The following is a 12575-nucleotide window of genomic DNA, read 5'->3' on the forward strand; positions in this document are numbered from 1 at the left end:
ATTGTAATTATTTGCCTACCTTCTCATGCCTTTTGCACACAATGTATATATAGACTCCCCTTTTTTCTACTGTGTTATTGACTTGTTAATTGTTTACTCCATGTGTAACTCTGTGTTGTCTGTTCACACTGCTATGCCTTATCTTGGCCAGGTCGCAGTTGCAAATGAGAACTTGTTCTCAACTAGCCTACCTGGTTAAATAAAGGTGAAATAAAAATAAAAAAAATAAAAGTTTGCCCCCGGTGATGAGTTGTGCAGACCTCACTACCCTCTGGAGAACCTTACGGTTGTGGGTCGAGCAGTTGCCATACCAGGTGGTGATACAGCCCGACAGGATGCTCTCGATTGTGCATCTGTAAAAGTTTGAGTGTTTTTGGTGACAAGCCAAATTTCTTCAGCCTCCTGAGGTTGAAGAGGTGCTGCTGCGCCTTCTTCACCACGCTGTCTGTGTTGGTGGACCATTTCAGTTTATCCGTGATGTGTACGGAGAGGAACTTTCCACCTTCTCCACTACTGTCCCGTCGATGTGGATAGGAGGGTGCACACTCTGCTGTTTCCTAAAGTCCACGATCATCTCCTATGTTTTGTTGATGTTGAGTGTGAGGTTATTTTCCTGACACCACACTCCGAGGGCCCTCACCTCCCCCCTTTAGGCCGTCTCATCGTTGTTGGTAATCAAGCCTACCACTGTAGTGTCGTCTGCAAACTTGATGATTGAGTTGGAGGCATGCATTGCCACGCAGTCATGGGTGAACAGGGAGTACAGGAGAGGGCTGAGAACGAACCCCTCGTGGGGCCCCAGTGTTAAGGATCAGCCGGGTGGAGATGTTGTTTCCTACCCTTACCACCTGGGGGCGGCCCGTCAGGAAGTCCAGAAACCAGTTGCACAGGGCGGGGTGGAGACCCAGGATCTTAATGACGAGTTTGGAGGGTACAATGGTGTTAAATGCTGAGCTGTAGTCAATGAACAGCATTCTTACATAGGTATTGCTCTTGTCCAGGTGGGTTAGGGCAGTGTGATTGTGATTGCGTCGTCTGTGGACCTATTGGGGTGGTAAGCAAATTGGAGTGGGTCTAGGGTGTCAGGTAGGGTGGAGGTGATATGATCCTTGACTAGTCTCTCAAAGAACGTCATGAAGACGGAGGTGAGTGCTACGGGGCGATAGTCATTTAGCTCAGTTACCTTAGCTTTCTTGGGAACTGGAACAATGGTGGCCCTCTTGAAGCATGTGGGAACAGCAGACTGGGATAAGGATTGATTGAATATGTCCGTAAACACACCAGCCAGCTGGTCTACGCACACTCTGAGGACATGGCTAGGGATGCCGTCTGGGCCGGCAGCCTTGCGAGGGTTAACACGTTTAAATGCTTTGCTCACGTTGGCTGAGGTGAAGGAGAGCCTGCAGGTTTTAGTAGCGGGACGTGTTGTTGGCACTGTATTGACCTCAAAGCGAGCAAAGAAGTTATTTAGTTTGTCTGGGAGCAGGACATCATGGTCCGCGATGGGGCTGGTTTTCTTTTTGTAGTCCGTGATTGACTGTAGACCCTGCCACATACCTCTCGTATCTGAGCCGTTGAAATGCGACTCTACTTCGTCTCTATACTGACGCCTAGCTTGTTTTGGGGAAAGTTTTAATAGTTGCTGTGGGTACAACATCACCAATGCACTTGCTAATAAACTCGCTTCCCGAATCAGCGTATTCATCAATGTTGTTGTTTGACACTATGCGGAACATATCCCAGTCGACGTGATCAAAGCAATCTTGATGCGTGGAATCAGATTGGTCGGACCAGCATTAAACAGACCTGAGCATGCTCGTTTCCTGTTTTAGTCTCTGTCTATAGCCTGGGAGCAACAAAATGGAGTTGTGGTAAGATTTTCGGAAAGCAGGGCAGGGCAGGGCAGGACTTTGTATGCGTCGCGGAAGTTAGAGTAACAATGGTGCAGGATTTTCTCCATCCAGGTAGCACATTCGATATGCTGATAAAATTTAGGGAGTCTTGTTTTCAGATTAGCCTTGTTAAAATCCCCAGCTACAATGAATGCAGCCTCAGGATATGTGGTTTCCAGTTTACAATCCAATTAAGTTAATTGAGGGCCATCGATGTGTCTGCTTGGGGGGGGATATATACGGTTATGATTATAATCGAAGAGAATTCTCTTGGTAGATAATGCGGTCAACATTTGATTGCAAGGAATTCTAGGTCAGGTGAGCAAAAGGACTTCCTGTATGTTGTTATGATCACAACAAGTCTTGTTAATCATAAGGCATACCCCCCCGTCCTTCTTCTTACCAGAGAGATGTTTGTTTGCGTGAAGAAACCAGGTGGCTGTACCGACTCCGATAGTGTATCTCGAGTGAGCCACAAAACAAAGAACGTTACGATCTCTGATGTCTCTCTGGAAGGCAACCCTTGCTCAGATTTCATCTACCTTGTTGTCAAGAGACTGAATGTTGGCGAGTAGTAAACACAGGAGTGGTGCGCGATGTGCCCGTCTATGGAGTCTGACCAGAAGACCGCTTCTTCTGCCCCTCCTGCGGCGTCGTTGTTTTGGCTCGCCGGCTGGGATCCGATCCATTGTCCTGGGTGGTGGTCCAAACAGAGGATCCTCTTCGGGAAAGTCGTATTCCTGGTCGTATGTGATAAAACTTAAGATTTCCTGGGGTATCAATGTAAGAAATAATACATAAAAAAAAATACTGCATAGTTTCCTGAGAAACTGGCCATCTCTGTCGGCGCTGGATATGGTTATGAGGTACTGGTGGAGGTGTAGTAGGGTTTGGAGACTTGGAGGTAACATAGTTGACAAGGTTCTCTTTGAATAGGGTATAGGAGTAGGAAAGTGTCCGAAAAGAGTACTGCTCTTCAGCTACAATAAGAGAGGAAAACAGTAAAACAAAACAATATGTGGTAGATTCAGGGCTTACTGATCCTGGTCTCTCATACAAAAGCATTGGAAAAGTGGAGGATGTTTGGTGGGGGGAGGGACATTAAGTGGACAAACAGTGAGAGATGAGGCATAACAACATGCAAGCTTTGTTGGCCCTTAGTAGCTAATTGTCAAAATCTGGATGTGCTCTCAAACTTAACTTGAGGAGAAAGTGCTGCCCACACACTATTGATATACAGTGAGCACCAAAAGTACTGGGACAGTGGCACATTTTTTGTTGTCTTGGCTCTGTACTCCAACACTTCGGATTTGAAAGCTCAAGTGTAGACCATCAGCTTTAAGTTGCAGACTGTCAGCAGACCTTCAGGTTTAATTTGAGGGTATTTCTGAGGGCATTTCTTTCTAATGTTCTGTACCCGGTTCAGCCGTAATGTGTTGGTTCATCGCCAAGTTACAATAACTAAACTTTTTGAGCGAGGGAGGGAGGGAGGGAGGGAGTGAGAGAGGGAGGGAGGGAGGGAGAGATGAAAGACTCGGTGAGAAGGAGAGACAGAGAGGAAAACAGAGAGAGAGACAGAGCGAGATATTTACTTCCCATTGCCTTGTCATAGCCAAGCAGCTTGTCTGTATGACATTAATGTCTAGTGGCTGGAAGGTGATCCTCATTGAGACTAATTACTACTAAGATGGCAGATTAAGCAGACTTCAATGGACAGGGAGGGGCAATCTGTAGCATGAGGGAGCTCTAAGGGGAAAGTTCCGGAACATACCTGAACTTTTTTCAAGAAAATGTCTCCATTCAATGCATGCAACAGTAAAGTTATACGTTTGCATAACAAGCAATCTTGTAGGGGTTTCTTTGGAGGACAAAGTCATACAGTCCTTCATCCCTCACCTTCCTTTGGCCCTGGTCTGTATGATTCATTAAATGTGTTACTTTCCCTGAGTGTGTGTCTTTGAGTGTGTGTGAATGACTGACTCATTAACCGAGTTGTGATAAAGCAGAAATGCCCATACCCTCTGTAAAACTGGATACAGAACATGTTCTCCAATTTCCCCATACATGAAACACCTTCCTGAGCTTGGCTCTCTCTCTCTCTCACACACACACACACGCGCACACGCACATGCACACAATAACATAGGCTCCAGAATGCCGCAGACATGGAGCGACAGAAGGGGGTGATGGTGGAGAGGGTCTGTTGACATTTCACATCCCCAGCCTCCAAGGTCTACCCCATCCCACACACACCCTTCTCAGCCCATGGTGTGTGTGTGAGGCTCTCCCTTAGGGAACTTGTTATGAACATATCAACACAGTGGCTATACTAAAGGCCAGGGCACACACTGATCTCTATCTGTGCATGCTGGTATTTACATTCACATATTCTCAGACCAGTGCAGAGTTGTGTTTTCTCATCGTCTACCAAGGCACACACAGTATTAACGACATGTATATTCTCAAAGACAGCTGGACAAATTATGTGGTAAAATGGTCATTACACAATAATAAGCTGATTCTAGAGCTGTGCTTTGATACTTTTCTACCCTGAGCCCAGACAACCACAGACATCTCCTGTCCTGCCACACAACGTCCTTGTGAGGCTTAAGGAACTGAGTCTAAAACACAGTGGTGTTATTTTGTTGTTTGTGTTTGAGGTTTCTTCCTCTTTCTCGCCCTCAGACAACTAGCCAATCAAAACTAGCCTAAACAAAGCCACAGCAGATCAGAGGAAGACGTACACACACACAGACACACACGTGCGCGCACACGCACACACACACACTGTTACACAGCCCTAAGTGATTGATCATGTGTTAGTCGATGTTATAACGTAGTAGTAGTTATAGTTATAATGTTAGGCATGTTGTTTGATGCTGCTAGCCAGCAGGCAGTCCCACACGATCACTGGCCTCTAATGATACAGCATGTAGGCTACGCATGCCAACCTGCACACTGTCAAATGTTTTAGTTGTTTCAACTTTTAGTTATTTTAGTTGTATCAATTTAAAAAGTTGCCATTGCCTTAAAATGTTAAGTTACGAATGAATGACTCTTTCTGTGAGCCAAGTCGGACAGCTTGCAAACGTGCTGGGGCTGTAATTGCAAACATTAGAAAAAGTTGTTTGCATTTTAGTTCAATTTTAAGCATATCAGCCAATTACAATTGTTGACATAGTTGCACATGATCAAAGCCTACATGCTAGCTGTTCCCAACAGCACCATCTGCTAATCAAAGTTCCGAAAACACGCACCGTTTTTTAACTGGACGATTAGCTCACAGTGTTTTGCGAGCCTGGCTCCTGATGATTTTCGTCATTTGCGGAAAATTCGAATTACAGTTGAGATGTTGTTTTTTCCTTTCAAATGTATGATTCCATTTATTCTGTTAACATGTTGTCAAGAGAAGTGCAGCCAAAACCTTGTCAATTAAGATGACAAATGAATTTAATGCTGAGCTTCTTATTGGAATCCCTCTTACAGACCGACACATATGCTACTCGCACTGCTACATAAATAATCGTCGCCACTATAGGGTATATTACACAGACGTGTAGGCCTACACTTACATGTACTATGCTTCATATGAAAATACAAAACCGTAGCCACTCCACTTAAGAAATGCTATTGGTTTGTGCAGATAGGGTGACACCAAATTTGTTACAGAAAAGAATCACTGCCACCTGGTGAGGTTAGCAAATGGCTAACATGTGCCAGGTTATCGTATGGGACCAGCTACAATGTAACGTTCTACCACGTGCAAGTAAATTAACAATTTTAATTGGCCGATGTGCATTTTGAGACAGACGTCCAGGTTAGATTTGTACTTTTTCTAATGTTCGCAGTATGGCCTCGCAAGGTTCATACATGCCCACTACATTCTAAACCTGTGTGTGAAAGTAGAGAGACAGCACCTGGTGAAGAAAAACATGTTATTAATCCCAATAACTCAGTCAAAATGAAACCTATTTGGAAGAACATTTCAACAGGGAGACGTACACTGAGTGTACAAAACATTAGGAACAACTTCCTAACATTGATTTGCACCCAGTTTTGCTTTCAGAGAAGCCTTAATTCATCAAGGGATGGACTCTACAAGTGTTCCACAGGGATGCTGGCCCATGTTAACGCCAATGCTTCCCACAGTTGTGTCAAGTTGGCTGGATGTGCTTTGGGTGATGGACCATTCTTGACACACAAGGGAAACTGTTTACCGTGAAAAACCCAGCAGCGTTGCAGTTTTTGACACACTCAAACTGGTGCGCATGGCACCTACTACCATACCCAGTTCAAAGGCATAATCTTTTGTCTTGCCCATTCACCCTCTGAATGGCACACACACACAATCCATATCTCAATTGTCTCAAGGCTTAAAAATGCTCCTTTAATCTGTCTCCTCCCCTTCATCTACACGGATTTAACAAGTGGCATCTATATGGATGTAACAAGTGACATCAATAAGGAATAATACCTGGTCAGTCTATGTCGGTGTTCTTAATGTTTTGTAAACTCAGTGTAGTTGCCTCTTGCATTTTGGGATAACCTTTTCGGGTAAATACTTTCAGGACTTTTTATTGAGGTGATTCAATCTATCATTGAACATTGTTACGTTTTATACTGTTGTACAGTAGCCTATAAAACTGCAAATGCTTCATCGGGGAATACAATCACTGCTGTGCTTTCCTGCCTAAGCCTGCTATTATGGCTTAATTTCATTATGTTAAGAAAAGAGCCTCACCATGTATGTTTCAGACCATTAATGTGGGCTAATAAACACAACGCTGGTGTCCAACAGAGAGAGGTAAATAGCGGCTGTAGAAAACAGAATGGGACCAGTTAATTGGATATGTCGAATCACCATATGATATTCAGCCATTTGTGTGTCCAATAAGAGGCATGCTAATGAAATGATTTCCTGGAATTAAAATGCTGTGCAGTCTGTGTGTCTGGACTGGCCTTTATGGCTGGCTGCTCAGATCTGTTTCACATCTCCCATAATTCCACAGCTCCACTGACTTCTCTTCAGGACATTTGCATATAAGCAAAACCCAAAGAGTGTGGTGGGTACGGATAGTTATGGATCAAAATGCACTTTCATCATCCCAGCTGCAGTGTTGGCTCCACACAGCTATGTTGACAACACAGAGGATGCGGACTTGAAAAGGCCAGTCTATAAATCAGCTGGAAGTGGACATACGCTCTAAGAGGTCACAATGTTTTTATAATGCAGAACTGGCAGTAAATCATTAAGCTGACAGAAGGCCCCTCACTGCCTCACTCTCTGCCAGGCCGGCCTGACTCCAGACTGAACATCACCATGTAAAAACACCTGCAAATGGGGGAGAGGTGAGGAGTGAGAGGAAAGAGAGGAGTGAGTAAGAGGGGAGTAAGAGGGGAGGTGTGTGTGTGTGTGTGTGTGTGTGTGTGTGTGTGTGTGTGTGTGTGTGTGTGTGTGTGTGTGTGTGTGTGTGTGTGTGTGTGTGTGTGTGTGTGTGTGTGTGAGAAAGAGAAGGAGGTGTTGAGGTGAGAGAGGTGTGTGTGGGTGTTAGAGCAAGCGAGCGAGTGAGAGAAAGAGCAAGCGAGAGAGAGAAGTGAGGTATTACCCCAGATGATTGATCGGCTCTATTCGAGTCAGGCAAAATCTGCTTTGCTGAGAACGCGGATGGAATCACGGAATCCAGACATTAAAACAGAATTCAACAATATTCAAACTTTTACTGAAATGAGTAGAAATCAACTGAATGTGTTGAACTTATTAGAAAGTTCATTCATTTGCCCAAGTTAAATCATAAGACATGAACAAAATGCATCAATGATTCGTATTTCCTGCAACTTTCTGAAACAGCATAGGAATGCCGCAGTCTGTGTCTGTGTGTGTGCGAAGTGCACGTGTATGTCTACTACACTTTATGTAGCCATTAGCGATGATGCTAATGATAAACCTTCTTCTGGTAGAGATGGAAAGGCTTTCCCAAAAACTACAAAGTAGCCTCTGCCTACCTGGCAGAATGATTTCATGATTATTTGAATCAATCCAGTTTCCATTTGTTTTCCAAACTCTGCAATCACATGAGCGCTACAAAAACATCCTAACCAAACAATGGGATTATGCTGGTGTGCACTTTAATTAAAGGGTAACTACACCCAAAAATATACATTTCTTAGCTTTTTACCAGACCTCAAAAGTGGTCTACTGATTAATTGAACATTTTGGGGATTTTGAGAACGAAACCTGAAAAAAACTGGGAGAAACAGAAACTTGGAAAAACAAAACAGACCATTGTGAAAATATATTTAAAAATGTAGGTATATGATCACATTGGTAATAGATCATTTGTTGTATTACTTGTGAAGCACACCTGAGTGAGCATAATAATTTGCTTTTTTTTACTGGACTGATGACCTGCATCTGATGGTCAGTCTGAGGGGAGAGATGGAGCAGGGGTGAGGCCGCCTCTCCTCCTATGACCAGAGAAAGTGAAACACTTTGCTATATTCATTCATTGCAGCTGCAGTGCTGTTTGTAGTGTGAGTGGAAGTAGGGAGAATGCACATTTTATGGCTTATAAAACTGTTGAACAAAATGTTGACAGTGCTGAATATATCACGTTTCAGGTAAGACCCAAGTGCAGACTGTGTTGAAGTAACAATGTTTATTACAACAACAGGGGCAGGCAAATGACAGGTCAAGGCAGGCAGGGGTTGGTAATCCAGAGTAGGGGCAACGGCACCGGACGGCAGGCAGGCTCAGGGGCAGACAGAGTGGTCAGGCAGGTGGGCTCAGAGTCAGGACAGGCAATGATCAAAACCAGGAAGGCAAGAAAAGAGAGACTGGGGAAAAGAAGGCGCTGAGAAACAAAACGCTGGTTGACTTGACAAACAAGATGAACTGGCAATAAATACACAGAGGATAATGGGGAAGATGGGCGACACCTGGAGGGGGTGGAGACAAGCAGAAGGACAGGTGAAACAGATCAAGGCATAACAAATTAAATATGAATTTACTCATATAAACAGCAGTTCTTAGCTGTATTCGTTGAGTCTCTCCCTTGTCATGGTTTTAAAGGTTTAAAAGTCTCACATTATCAACTTTGCTGTGTGTTCGAGGCTTGATTTTACAGTCTATGGCTTGAGGAAACTGTGCAGACACGTTGATCTGAGCTATCTGATTGGCCAGGGGTAGGCCTATAGGTGCACTTGATTCGCTCTCTGGGCCTGCTGGGAAGGCGGAGTTCTACCTTCAGACCAGTGGAGGGTGCTGAGGGGACAACAGCTCATACTAATGGCTGAAATTGAGCAAGTGGAACGACATCGAACACATGAAAATCATGTGTTTGATGTATTTGATAGCATTCCACTAATTCCTCTGCAGCCATTACCATGAGCCCGTCCTCCCCAATTAAGGTGCCACCAACCTCCTGTGCATCAGACACATGAATGGCTCAAAATGGGAATACTTTGCTTTCCCGGCACTAGGGCTGCTGAATCATGTGCACCTACTGCCAACAGCGCAAAATGAATGAATGAAACAAATAGGAACACAAGGCTTTATCATTGTTTTTTTACAGAAATGTTTGGTGATCAACTAGGAATGGCTTGGAGATTGGTGACCACTGATGTAAGCCATTCATTCTGGCGTAAACACTGACCAAACATAGAGGATGAGGTAATGTGACACTAAGTACCCAGGAGCTTAGAGGAACTTCCTGCTAATGTTAATGTTGACACACTGTAAACAAACAGCTCTCTGTGGACTATTAGCATTTACTGATTGCAGAGGTATGCTAAGTATGCTAACTATGCAGGACACGGTCCAATGAGCCAGCCAATCTCTGCTGATGATCCTTCAGTTGATAGTAGGCCATTGGTTAGCCTCATATCTCTGTGACTCTCTCCAATAACTTCCCCATAGTGGTAAATAGACTACAAACTATTGAATAGATTTTTTTTGACACCTCCATTAACAGCTCAAAGAAAATGCTGACACGTGTCTTAAAGATGTGTCTTGAGGTGTTCCCCATTGTGCTGGTTTGGCATGGAGTGGGTGATAGTGTGTGGTCTGGTCTGTGGTTGTAATACTGTCATGACATTGCTGGAGGCAGAGGTTTCTCTTAAAATACACTTTACCTGAAGAAAGGTTGAGCATTTGAAGAAAGACAGAGAAAAGTATGGGTCGATTCCATGCCAGCGGGAGTAAAAAAAAATCATGATGAAAGTGGCCATTCTAGGCCCTTTTTAGACCTATACATGCCTCCTGTAAGACCCTATGACCTGTGAACTGTAAATGATACAGACAACATATTGGTGTCATTATACTTTGGGGCGGCAGGTAACCTGGTGGTTAGAGCGTTGGACTAGTAACCGTAAAGGTTGCAAGACAAGTTAAAAATGTCATTCTGCCCCTGAACAAGGCACTGTTCCTAAGCTGTCATTGAACATAATAATTTGTTCTTAACTGACTTGCCTAGTTAAAAAAAGGTAAATAAAAAATACTCGTTATGGTGTGCTCTAAAATGTGGGCCTAAAATTCATCATGAATTTCTCAAAAATGGTTTGTGATATAAAGGTAAAAAGCATGTTAAACATCCTTCCTCCTAATTAAGTTAAATTTTGAGAATTGCCATAATTTGAGATACCAAAAATATCTCCCTCTGGCGTGGAAACCGCACTTTGATTTCGAAGCGCTCAAGCAGAATCCATTATGTTCTCAAGGTAGCAGTAATTCAATTTCAATCATATGTATCTATAAAGCCCTTTTTACATCAGCAGTTGTCACAAAGTGCTTATACAGAAACCGAGCCTAAAACCCCAGAGAGCAAGCAATGCAGATGTAGAAGCATGGTGGATAGGAAAAACTCCCTAGGAAGGCTGGAAACTAGGAAGAGAACTAGAGAGGAACCAGGCTCGGAGGGGTGGCCAGTCCTCTTCTGGCTGTGCCATGTGGAGATTATAAGAGTACACTATCAGTTGAAGAATAACACTATCACTAACACTGATTTGCATCAGTTACAGTGAAATGCATAGATCACAGCTGTCTCTATCTCTTTGTGGAGGAGGCCATTGGTTTATGAACATGACAGTGATTCACCAGCAAACAATTTCCATAGTGGATCACAGCTCTCCAGATTAGGACTACCCTCAAGATTTCCATGGTGTTGCTGTGTGCGTGGGTGTGTGAATGCATATGTGTGTGTGAGTGCGTATGTGTGTAGGGTAGCCAATTTAATATGCCTACATTAATTCTCAGAGCCTAGCACTAGCAGCCAGGCTGAACAGTAGAGCTAGGGGGATTTCTCATTTGACATTTTGCTAAGGAAAAGCCATTACCTCTCCAATACAGAAGCCACCTTTTCTACCTGGCCTCTAATACCAGGGAGCTTCATGTCTAAATGAAGTAGCAGCAGCAGCTGCAGTCTCTGGGCTACATTACCCTGTGACAAGATGAAGAGTGTTGTTGGGCTCCGAGGGCTGTGTGTGTGTGGAGGGAAGGAAACACACCTCAGTCTGCTGACAACACACTAAGGCTGCTAGATGAGTTTGTCATCTTCTAAAGAGGCACCAGGGGAATCTCTGCTGATATCTTTATTAATGTACAGTGCACTAAGCTAAGACCGTGCCTCCTGAATGAGTAATTCCCCTGAGAGATCTGCCAACAAGCAGTAAAACATATCCTTAACATATTAATGGGCATTTCTATCGGGGTTGATACATTTTTCGTAAGGGAAATCCAATTATGAAAATGTTTATATTTTTTATTTTACCTTTGTTTAACCAGGTAGGCAAGTTGAGAACAAGTTCTCATTTACAACTGCGACCTGGCCAAGATAAAGCAAAGCAGTTCGACACATTCGACACAGAGTTACACATGGAGTAAAACAAACATACAATCAATAATACAGTATAAACAAGTCTATATACGATGTGAGCAAATGAGGTGAGATAAGGGAGGTAAAGGCAATAAAAGGGCCACGGTGATGAAGTAAATACAATATAGCAATTAAAAACACAAGTATGAGATTTAAAAGTGGTAAGGGACAGATCGAAATGTACTGGGGGGCAGGGGCTGGTCCAACTTAACTTAAAAAATTTACCCTCCTCCCCAGCATTAAACATATTTTCACATGACCCTCCCCTTGTACTGTAAAATGAACTGAACACCACCCCCCTCATAGAATTAACTGAAAATAATGTTTATGACCAAAAATAACTAACTGTAGCGACCCTGTGTTTATAAACGTGGATGTCGACTTTGCCATTTCAGCATGCTTTTTTTTGGCGGTGACCCGAGAGATATACCTGCTGGAGCGCGTGCTACAGGTGGGTGCTGCTATGGTGACCAGTGAGCTGAGATAAGGGGGGACTTTACCTAGCAGGATCTTGTAGATGAACTGGAGCCAGTGGGTTTGGCGACGAGTATGAAGTGAGGGCCAGCCAACGAGAGCATACAGGTCGCATTGGTGGGTAGTATATGGGGTTTTGGTGACAAAACGGATGGCACTGTGATAGACTGCATCCAATTTATTGAGTAGGGTATTGGAGGCTTTGCCATGTGAGTGTACAAAAAAAATGTGAAACTAAAATCTTGAATATTGCCAGGTCGGTTATCACAGATGTTTCACAAGGTGTGTTCATTATTGTAAGTTACCCTTTGATTGTCACGTTTGTCATAAAGAAGAGATC

General features: G+C 43.7%; 1 protein-coding gene across 1 annotated transcript in view; it reads right to left on the bottom strand.

Moving 5' to 3' along the window:
• Nucleotides 1-12575, bottom strand: part of LOC139407969 (dystrophin-like protein 1) — a 257732-nt gene that overhangs the window by 201647 nt on the left and 43510 nt on the right. The gene's annotated exons all lie outside the window — the stretch shown is intronic.

Source organism: Oncorhynchus clarkii, chromosome 4, assembly GCF_045791955.1.
Source record: "Oncorhynchus clarkii lewisi isolate Uvic-CL-2024 chromosome 4, UVic_Ocla_1.0, whole genome shotgun sequence".
In the NCBI taxonomy this organism is placed as follows: Eukaryota; Metazoa; Chordata; class Actinopteri; order Salmoniformes; family Salmonidae; genus Oncorhynchus; species Oncorhynchus clarkii.